Source organism: Pinus tabuliformis, chromosome 4_2 (assembly GCF_031772625.1).
Source record: "Pinus tabuliformis cultivar Carrire ecotype Pingquan chromosome 4_2, CPIR1, whole genome shotgun sequence".
Taxonomy (NCBI): domain Eukaryota; kingdom Viridiplantae; phylum Streptophyta; class Pinopsida; order Pinales; family Pinaceae; genus Pinus; species Pinus tabuliformis.
In genome coordinates, this window is record NC_142304.1 from 274,888,812 (window position 1) to 274,900,022 (window position 11,211).

Here is an 11,211-nt window from a genome sequence, read left to right on the forward strand (position 1 = left end):
GATTTTTTCATGCTTCATCAACTACAACATCAATGCTTTCAACAATTTTCCTAAGTCTTTTATTATAACATTTATATCCTTTACTTCTGGAAGAATAACCAAGAAGAATACCTTCATCTACTCTGGGTTCAAACTTACCAAGTTTTTCATCAGTCCTTTTGATAAAACATTTTCTTCCAAAAACTTTAAAGTATTTTATAGTAGGAGTCTTTCCATACCAAAGTTCATGTGGAGTTTGAGTGCTATTTACCCGAACATTTGCTTTGTTGATAATACTTATAGCAGTGAATGCAGCTTCACCCCAGAAGGTTGCAGGAGTTCTAGATTCATCTAGCATAGCTCAAGCCATTTTTTGAACTATTTTGTTCATTCTTTCTACCAAACCATTTTGCTGAGGAGTCCTTGTGGTGGAGAATTTCCTTTTTATTCCATGTTGTTCACAAAAGTCAAAGAATTCATCCGATGTAAATTCCCCTCCACGATCATATCTAAGGCATTTTATTTTTCGATCTGATTCATTTTCAACCATAGCTTTGAAGGCTTGGAACTTTGCAAATGCTTCATCTTTATATTTTATAAGACCTATCCAACACATTCTAGAAAAATCATCAATGAACAAAATAAAGTATTCTTCTCCACGAGGTGAATTTTTCCTTGATGATCCACATCAATTAGTATGGACAAGTTCAAGAGGCTCACTAGCTGACCCTTCTTTTTCCATGAAATGGACTCTGGTTTGCTTACCGATTTGAAATGGTTTGCATATTGTATTTTCTGGGATGCCGATATCTAGAAGATCATGAACAACCTTGAGTCTGCATGCTTTTCTGATTTGAGAAAACCTTAGATGTCCCAATCTTCTATGCCACAGCTAGTTTCATCATTTTTGCTTAGATATCACTGTTGTTGTCCTCCCTTGAGTATGTATAAGTTGTTTGGAGTTCTTGTACCTTTGATCACGGTCTCTCCTGTATCAAGCTCACGAACAACACATCCGTTTGATCGAAACACCACTTCATTTCCTTGATCACACATTTGACTGACACTCAACAGGTTATGCTTTAAACCGTCTACATACATAACATTTCCAGCTTTAACCTTTTCTTTCAAGAAAACAGAGCCTTTACCTTTTATGACAGCAGGAGTGTCATTTCCAAATGAGACATTCTTTTCCTTTTCTAAGGCATTATATGAGTGAAGTTTTTCTTTGTCACCTGTCATGTGTTTTGAGCATCCACTGTCGATGTACCATTGATTTTCTTGTCCTTCTGCATACAAGGCTATACCACATCTTTCTGTTTGAGATTCTTTCCTTCTCCATATCTTGGGATTTAATGGTGTTTTCTGCTTTTGAGATGTTTGCCAAAATTTTCTCCAAAAGTTGTTACAGATTGAGCATTCTATATCATTTTCCAGAGGAGAAAAGTTATTATAGGAACTTCTCTTGATCCCTGTTACATTCCTTTGATTTCGTGCTTCTCTAGTCATGATGGTTTTGTAAGCAACGCATTGAGCAGCTTTGTGCCCAAACTTATGACAAGAAAAACATTGCCCATTAAAGAAGTTCCTGCGACTGTAGTTTCTATTGATATTCATCTTTGGAGCAAACTGAGTATGATTTTCTTGAGGTTGGTTGTGGCTTCTATTCATCCTTGGAGTAAATTGAGTATGATTTACCTAGTGATATGCATTATGCCTTTGCTCATGATTGTCATACTGTTCACTGGTCTTTGCTGCATCAAGATAGCTTTTGTTGGAGGTTGACGACTTCTATGATTGAGATGCTTCTTCAGTATATCCAAGACCTGTCTTTATCAGAGGAGAACGCTGAACTTTGATAATTTCATTTAAATTTTTTGATCCTTTAGCAAATCTAATATTGAGAGATTTCGTTTTCTCAAGATCCTTTCTTAGACCCACAATTTCACATTCTAGTTTTTCATTGTGTTTTTCCTTTTTCCTTTTCAACAAGTTGGTATGTCAAGGCATCTATAATCATATTCTTTTCTTCCAAATAGATTTTGAGTTTAGATATTTCTTCATGAAGGTCTTCCTCTTCTAAATCATCCTAAAAATTATCATCTTCATAAGCCATGAGAAGTCTATAATCATCACTATTAGATAAACCATCACTATCCTCTTCTAAATTATCCCAAAAATCATTGCTATCATAAGCCATGAGAAGTCTGTAATCTTGTCCAGTTTCATCTTCATCACTATTAGATAAACCATCACTATCTTCATGAGTATAGTAACTCTTTTTATTCACAACTTGTTTTCTATTCCCTTTTGCATATTCCTTTCCTTTTTCATATTTATCTTTATGAGGACATCTGGCAGCATAATGACCAACTCTGCCACAAGCAAAGCATTTGAAGGGTAGCTTACCTCTAAACCTTCCAGAACCCCATTGAAGCTTCTTGACAAAGTTTACCTCATCTTCTTCTTCTAAAATATGTCCTGATTCATTGTGTTCTTCCTTTCCTTTTTCTGAAGCTTTAAATGCAGCTTCTCTCATATCTGATGGTCCTCATTTTCTCATCTCGAAGGCAATTAAGATTTCGTGAAGCTGTGTTATAGTGATATTCTGCAAATCCTGTTTTTCTTCTATGGCAGACACTTTGGATTCAAATTTAGCACACAAGGATCTCAAAACTTTCTCAACTAAGGTAACTTCCTTTATTTCTTCACCCAGATTCTTCATACAATTAACAACCTCATCTATATGTAAGAAGTAACTAGCTATGCTTTCATCACTATGCATCTTAAGACTTTCATACTGAATTTTGAGAGTTTGAAGTTTAGCACGTTCTACCTGAGAGTCTCCTTCGTAGCTCAGAACGATTTTGTCCCATATTTCTTTGGCTGATTTGAGCTGCATGACTTTGACAAACTTCCCAATAAAGTATTGACAGCCTTGGCATTGGTTTCATATTGCTTTTTACCTGCTGCATCTGTAGGAATTGTTGTTGGAAATGTATATCCTCCTTCCACAATTTCCCAGACATCCGTTCCAAGCGATTGTAGATAGGTTGTGGTTCTTATTTTCCAATAAACAAAGTTTCTCCCATCAAAGATTGGTGGTCTGATGGATCCCATGCTTTCTTGATTATTCATTTTGATGGATCTCCCTTCAAGCGATCATGCTTCTTCTAAAGAACCTGCTTTGATACCAATTGTTGGAAATAATACTGAGAGGGGGGTGAATCAGTATTATTAGATCAATAATTTTATTTTCCAAACAGATTTATATACGCTACTTTAGTGAAGTGAAATAGTGTGTATACGTGACTGTGCTTAAAGAAACCAGCATATATGCAGATAACTTTTGATTTAGACAATTTATCATGTGTTGAGCTTAAACCAGTATATCAGAGATTTATTAGACAGTGCAGTAAAAGCAGAATAAAGCATCGCACATAAAAAACACACATGAACACCAAAATTTAAGGTGGAAACCCAATGTGGGTAAAAACCACCTGCTGCTGTCTTCTCTGTCTTCTTTTAATAATAAGAAAATCTATTTACAATCTTGTACTAGTGCAGACTCATACTAGTATGTAGGCTTCTACCTTTAGAAGGTTACAACCTTCTCTCTTTCTCCAGCTTCTACTGGAAGGGAGCTACAACCCCCTAGCTCTTGTACTAGCCAACATGTTTACTAGTACGTAGGTTCCAGCCTACAGAAAACTCCACTCTTCCACCAGGGACCACATTTCATGAATTTTCAGACTAGATACTCCTGGATCACAACACCACAAATTGAAGGCCATGTTTCATCAAATTTTCACACTGGACCCATCAAATCTTTTAAACTTAAACCACATCAACCAATATTCAGTTGATCTGAACAATCAAATCATTGACACCAGAACACTGTGTTGAACCCAGAACCCTGCATCATCATTCAAAACCAGTTGTAACCTCAGAAATCATGCATTAGAGTGTATACTCTACTTAGCTAAACCCAACTTGCATGTATACGCTACTTCTATGAATCAAACCTGCGTATACCTTCCAAAACTACTAAAAACATAAACTTTTGAGTCAAGTCTGTACCAACCATCAATATAATGAATATATACAGATCTTTACATAACTAGGGACAGAGATCACTTCTTCTCATTTATACAATCGATCAATCAAATGCTGGCCTCCTTATGTATTCAATTTTACATTCAGATTTAAGAAGACTTCATTGACAAACAATAGTAAAACAACAGAATTTGATCAGATAGATTAGTTAGATCTGAAAAGAAGTTTTTCTTTTGTATACGCTACTTGAATGAATTGAACCTGTGTGTACACGCTCTTTGGCCGAGACGAACCTGCATACAGATCTGCAATTATTGACTCAAAACTTTGCTGAAATTCCAGACTTTAAACAAACCTAGATCATGATAGATAACAAATAGAACAGGCGCAAAACATCAGATCTAGTCTCAACCAATATCAGATCATTCAAGAATAAGTCATTTCAAGTCTCATGATTCCTAATCCAATATTGAGCTTAAGATGCACATGAATATTTCAGATCCAATCCCAAACACAACCCTGCAACATAAAATATACTTCAGATAGAAGTATTCCTTAGAATCTTATTGCTTACTCCTGGTCAAATGATCTTCTCTTCCTTATATACTCTTAGGCCTTTCTCAATACCTTGGACCAAAACCACTTAGGACCAAATACCTAGGGTCAATAGCTTGGACCAAATACCTCAGACCAAATACCTTGGATCAATACCTTGGATCAAAATACCTTGCACCAAAAACTTGGTTTTCCAACATGTACGTGTTTCCACCTGTGAAAGTGTGTGTATACATTATACACTACTTTTGTTCTGTTAACCCACGTGTATATGCTTCTTGGACAAAGTGAACCAACGTATACCTCTCTTTCTTCATTCTTTGGAGTTTGACCTGTAATCCTTTGTTGTTGACTTTCTATACTGTGAACTACCATTCGAGTGAGTTGCCATCAAGGACAACACCTGTATCATAATGCCAACAGACTTGTGAAATTTCGCCTCATTTTTCTCCTAATTTTCATTACTTTCATAAATAAATGTGCCGAAAATGTCATTTTTACTTTCCAAATCCTTAGCCATTGCCTTTTCCAATTTCCTTAGCAATTAATCAACCGATGCACACCCATACTAGGCTATCTTGCTCAACATTTAGCTTGGAATAAGTATCCCATTAACCATGGTTATTATTTTTTCCTTTATTAACTTTTATTACATGGAAATTTCACCATGAATGTTACAGAACCATCCCCCATGGGGTACACCATCCTTGGTGTTCAACCACACCTATACCTCAACCAAACCTTTGAAAAAAAAACATACTACCCATGGAGCTTTATAACATAGCTTGATGCAGTATTTACAATGATCACCCCGTTGAAAGGAAAACCAACATGAAAGCATAATGACATGACTCCCATGTCGATTATTATAGCTTTATAACATAGCTCATGGCAGTATTTACAACCATATACATATGTACATATATGAAAACATCACCAAACATATACTAAAGACATATACGAAAGTACCATACCAAAAGTACTTTGCCTCAATCGACAAATAATGAAGGATACATAGCCCGCATATGATCCGCAATATCCCATGTAGCTTCATCGAGCCCAATGTGCTTCCACTGCACTTTAACCTTCTTGATTGCTCGATTTTAGAGTATGAGCACCTTTTTCTGCAATATACACTGAGGCTCTGGCTGGAATTCTCCATTTGGTTCCACCTATAACACAGATCAGTCAATCACATGATCAACATATTTAACATACTTCTTAAGCAATGAAACATAGAAAACATCATGGAATTTCACTATCGAAGGCAGTGCAAGTCGATAGGAAACTGGCTTAATCCTCTAACAATATTGAATGGTCCACAAAAACATGGTGCCATCTTGGCACATGATCCAATCCACAAGGAGCTCTTCTTTGGTTTAATATGCAAGTACACATGATCCCCAACCTAGAACTCCTTGAACAACCTGTTCCGATCTGCATAGCTCTTTTGTATTTCCTGTGTTGCCTTTAGATTCTTCTTGATTACCTGCATTTTATGTTCCAGGTCTACCAACATATCTGGTCCAATAAGTACCCTATTCACTGGATCACTCCAGTTGTTACAACTCCATCCATACAACGCCTCGAAACGAATCATCCTCAATGACTCCTGATAACCATTGTTGTATGCGAACTCAACCAAGGGAAGATACTCCTCCCACTTCCATTGTTGATGCAACATATACGTTTTCAACATTTCCTCTAATATCATGTTGACCCCCTTTGTCTATCCATCTGTCTATGGATGATAAGTTGTACTGAAGCCCAACTCTGTGTTTATAGAAATTCCCACTGTAGATCACCTGATAATGCAATATATTAAAGAAAAATACTTGATCTACTTCTACAAGCAAACTTGCGGAAGCTTAATCGATTTTGAGCAAGATCAAATAGAACACATATAACAAAGAATGAGAAAGCAATCACACATGAACACAAAAGAATACTCTGGGGAAAGCCTCAGCTAAAAACCCTGATCTATGTATTATCATACAAGTGGAAATATGTCTGGATTACACAAAGCTTTAGCTTACAAGCTATCCAACTCTCAGTACAATCCCTCAATACAGATCATAGATATAATAGACACAATATATGCCTTCCTCCAGTCCTCCCATTTCCTTGTGCAGTTTCTCCTGGGGTGTAATGCTGCCGTGTGAATTCCCACATCACACACTCAGAAATAAATGTGAAATCCTCAAGGAATGAACTTCTTATGCATGCAAGAGATATCCTCAATGGAATATTCCTACAATTGATAGTTCACTGTCCCATCATCTAATCTCAACTGGGTCTCTGACTGAACTGACATGCATGAGTTTTTTATGAGAGAATATTCAATTATCTGAAGTGCAGCAGTTACATGCATGCATGCATTAACTAACTGAAATCACAATTAGTTCCACAAATGTTGGAACTAATCTAACTGGACTTAACTCAATTAACTGAGCTAACTAATTACAACTCAAAGTACAACTCATCCTGATCTCCTTAATCAAGGGATAACTTCCTCAATCAAAGGGGAAACTGTTGCATGTCTTCACATAGACTTCATGTTTGATTTTCTACAACTAATTAACTCAAGATGAATTAATTAATTATTTTACAAACAACTGCTAAGATCAAATTCGAATTTTAATTCTCAGTTTTAGTTTAGGGACTAACTAAAATTGGAATGTATCCCGAAATGCTATTTATAGCAATGTTATTTTTAGCACTTCTATTTTTAGCATTTCTTGTTGCTATTTTCAACACTCCCTCTCAACAAGAGAGGGATTATCAGTCACCCCAATCCTGTCCCAGTGGAACTCAAACTTGCATTTTGGCAATGCCTTAGTCAAAATATCTGCACCCTATTCCTCGGTCGAAACATACAGCAAAAACATGATCTTCTTCACCACACAGTCTTGAAGATGACAGTACCAGATATCAATGTGCTTGGACCTATAATGAGATACTGGATTCTCAGAGAGTTTGATACAACTCTGACTATTGCAATAGATCATAGTTGGATCCATTCTCTGACCAAACAATCCCACTAGAATCTTCTGCATCCAAATGGCCTTGCATGCTGCCTAACTGGCAGCCATGTATTCAGCCTCTTCTAAGCTAAGTGAAACTAACCTTTGTTTCCTACAGTACTAGGAAACTGCAGTTGAACAAAGGTTGAAATTCCTCCAGAATTGCTCTCCCGGTCTGATAGATTCCTTGCCCAATCTGCATCTGTGAAGCCCTGAAGCTTCACTTCCTCTGTCCGTCTGTACCACAATCCATACTGAGATGTGCCTTTGAAGTATCTCAGCACATGCTTCATTGCCTTCCAAAACAGTTTGGTAGGCTAAACCATAGCTTGACTCAGCTGGTTCACCGCAAAGCACAAATCTGGTCATGTGTTCACTAGATACATCAATGAACCCACAAGCTGCCGATAAACAGTAGCAACTACTACCTCACTTAAAGTAGCATCCTCCTTCCTCCAGTTACCAGCTAGAGGAGTTTGCATGGGATTGCACCTCTCCATGTGGAATCGCCTGAGTATCTCACTAGCATACTTGCCTTGAGACACAAACACTTCCCCATCCTTCTACCACACTTCCATACCTAGAAAGTAGTGCATAAGACCCATGTCTTTCATCTTGAACTCTCTTGCAAGGTCCTCCTTGCAAGACTTGATCAACTAATCATCATCTATCAAAATTAGATCATCAACATAAAGAACAATGATCAATGGCTTACCTTCTACCATGATGTGGTAAAGGTTCACATCTGCTTCACTCTTCGTGAAGCCCAACTCGGTGAAATAGATGTCAATACTGGTATACCAAGCACGAGGTTATTTCTTCAGCCCATACAAAGCCCTCTTAAGTCAGCACGCATGTGACTCATGATCAAAGGTCTCAAAACCTTCTGATTGCTCAATGTACACCTCTTCCTCAATCTTCCCATTAAGGAAGACAGTCTTCACATCCATCTGATGGATCTTCCAACCCATCTGAGCTGATAGTGCCAACATCGATTTGATAGATGAGTACCTTGCTACAGGAGCAAAAGTCTCATCGTAGTCAATTCCCTCGACCTGTGAGAAACCACAGGCAACAAACCTTGCCTTATGTTTCTCAACACTACCATCAGCTGCCTACTTTACCTTGTAAAGCCATCGGGAACTCACCACTGACTTGTCCTGAGGTCTTGGGACAGCATCCCAAACACAGTTCCAAACAATGGAGTCGTACTCCTCCACCATTGCATCAACCCAAACTGGTTGTTGCATTACTTCCTCAAAAGAAGAAGGTTCGGTCTCTACACACCCCCCAACCAGGGCCATGTAACCAAAGTATCGCTCGAGTGACCTCCTTTGTCTGCGCTGAGAAGATGGTTGTCCCACATTCTCTCGCGCATCCATCATCAACCTGTCAACTTCCCTTGATCGTTTCTGCCCATCTCTAGAAGACTCAGCATGAGTGGATGTCTCCACTCCCGGATCCTTTGCATGCAGCTGCTCCACATCAGTCTAAGGCTCCTCCTCCTTTGGAACCAAAAGTTGCTCCTCTGCATGCAACTTGAGCTCCCTCTCAAGGGACACTCTCATGGGTTTCTGCTCGTTGAACTTCAAATCTTTGCACACCACTGTCCTCTGATTGGTAGGCAGAAACACCCAATAGTTGTGGGGTGTGTCATTGTACCCCATAAGTATCCCCAACTCAGTTGTTGGATCTAGCTTCTTCCGGGCATCTTTGGTCACATGGCAATAAACCAACGATCCAAAGATCTTGAAGTGACTCACACCTGGTCTCTTCCCGGAAAAGGCTTCCATTGGTGTCTTCATTCCTAGTATATGATGTGGGCTTCTATTCTACAAGTATATTGTTGTATTGCATGCGTCAGCCCACAAATGAAGTGGTAGGCTTTGGTCATGCAGCATCGCTTGAGCTGCTCCCACAATCGATTTCTTTTTGCTTTCGACCACCCCATTATGTTGTGGGTTATAGGGTGTTGTCAACTCCCATTTAATTCCTTCTATTGCACAAAATTCCTTAAACTGTTGGGAGACATACTCTCCACCATTTTCACTATGCAAGGCCCTTATTTTCTTCCTAGATTCTTTCTTTGCCAAGGCTTTAAACTCACAAAACCTTGAGAAGGTTTGATCCTTCTTCTGCATAAAGTAGATCCAACATCTACGAGAAAATTCATCAATAAAAATAACTTAGTACCTTTGTTTAGTGGTGGAGGCTATAGAGAATGGTCCACACACATCTGTGTGAACTCCCTCTAGGATTGCTCCAGCTCTACTGTCTCAATCCTGAAAGGAAGATTTTGCATACTTACCTAAGGTACAACCTTTGCATGTATCCATCTACTCCAGTTTTCTCTTGGGAAGTCCAGTAAAAATCTGCTGCATGATCTTCAAGGCCGCATGGTGCAAATGGCCCAATATTCTATGCCACAGCTCGCCAACATCTTGGCTCTGCACCAAATTTGCTTTGGAACTCAATGCAGCACAGTGATCTACCTCCAACTTGTAGAGATTCTTTACTCGAATCCCAATCCTCTTGGTCTGTCCAGTTCTGATATGCCTTAGGAATACCTTTCCTTTACTAAAGACTAAATCATAGCCTTTGTCTTCTAGCATAGTGATAGACACAAGATTATTCTTCAGCCAGGGTGAGAGGAGCTCCATGCTCCCTCTAAAACACAACCATACCTTCACCTGAAACACGGTACTTTCCATCATCACCCATCTTGATCTGCATCTGGAGATCCTTATCCTCCAAGGTACTGAAAAGATTCTTTTCACCGATCATGTGGAATGATGCTCCACTATCCAGGTACCAAACACATCCCACCATCGATGAAACCATGCATACGATGAGGGAGAAATACAATTCGAACTATGAGGTCAATGCCTCACCATCTGATCCCTTCGAGGATCCTTTCTTGGATTTGTTATGTGGACAATTCGTAGCATAATGGCCCACCTCATGACAATGAAAGCATCTCACTTTCGATTTGTCAAACTTCTTCTCACCATGGGAAGAACTGGATTTGGAATGGGATGCCTTCCCTTTCCCTTTCCTCGCCTTACTCACTAAGGCTAGATTTTCTTCGTCATCTTGCTTTGATGAAGATCCATCTTTGGTGCTTCTCCTTATCTCCTCCTGCATCAGATCCAACCAAAGTTGTTCCCAATCTAGTAGTTTCTCTCTTCCATTTACCGAGTCTTGGTAGTTATGCCAGCTCTTAGGAAGACCGAGGAGAGCAAGACTCACCATGTCATCATCAGCATTCGTGATCCCTACACTTCCAAGCTCATCCCTGCAGGTGGTGAGCTTGTTCAGATATGTAGAGATCGTGTCAGCCTTTTCACACTTGATTTTCCGAAGCTTGTCTTTCAACGCTAGCTTCCTCTAATCGTTGTTGTTCTGATATAGATCTTTCAATGTTTTCCACATTGAAAATGATGTCTCCTTCCCATGGAGACTTGAGACTATGTGGTCTCGAACTCCCTCCAGGAGGATTCTCCTTGCTCTAGCCACACATTTCTTCCATTCCGCCAATTCTTGGGCATTAGCTGTTGCTGGCTTGGGGACTTCTTGATCAATGAAGTCCTTCAAACTA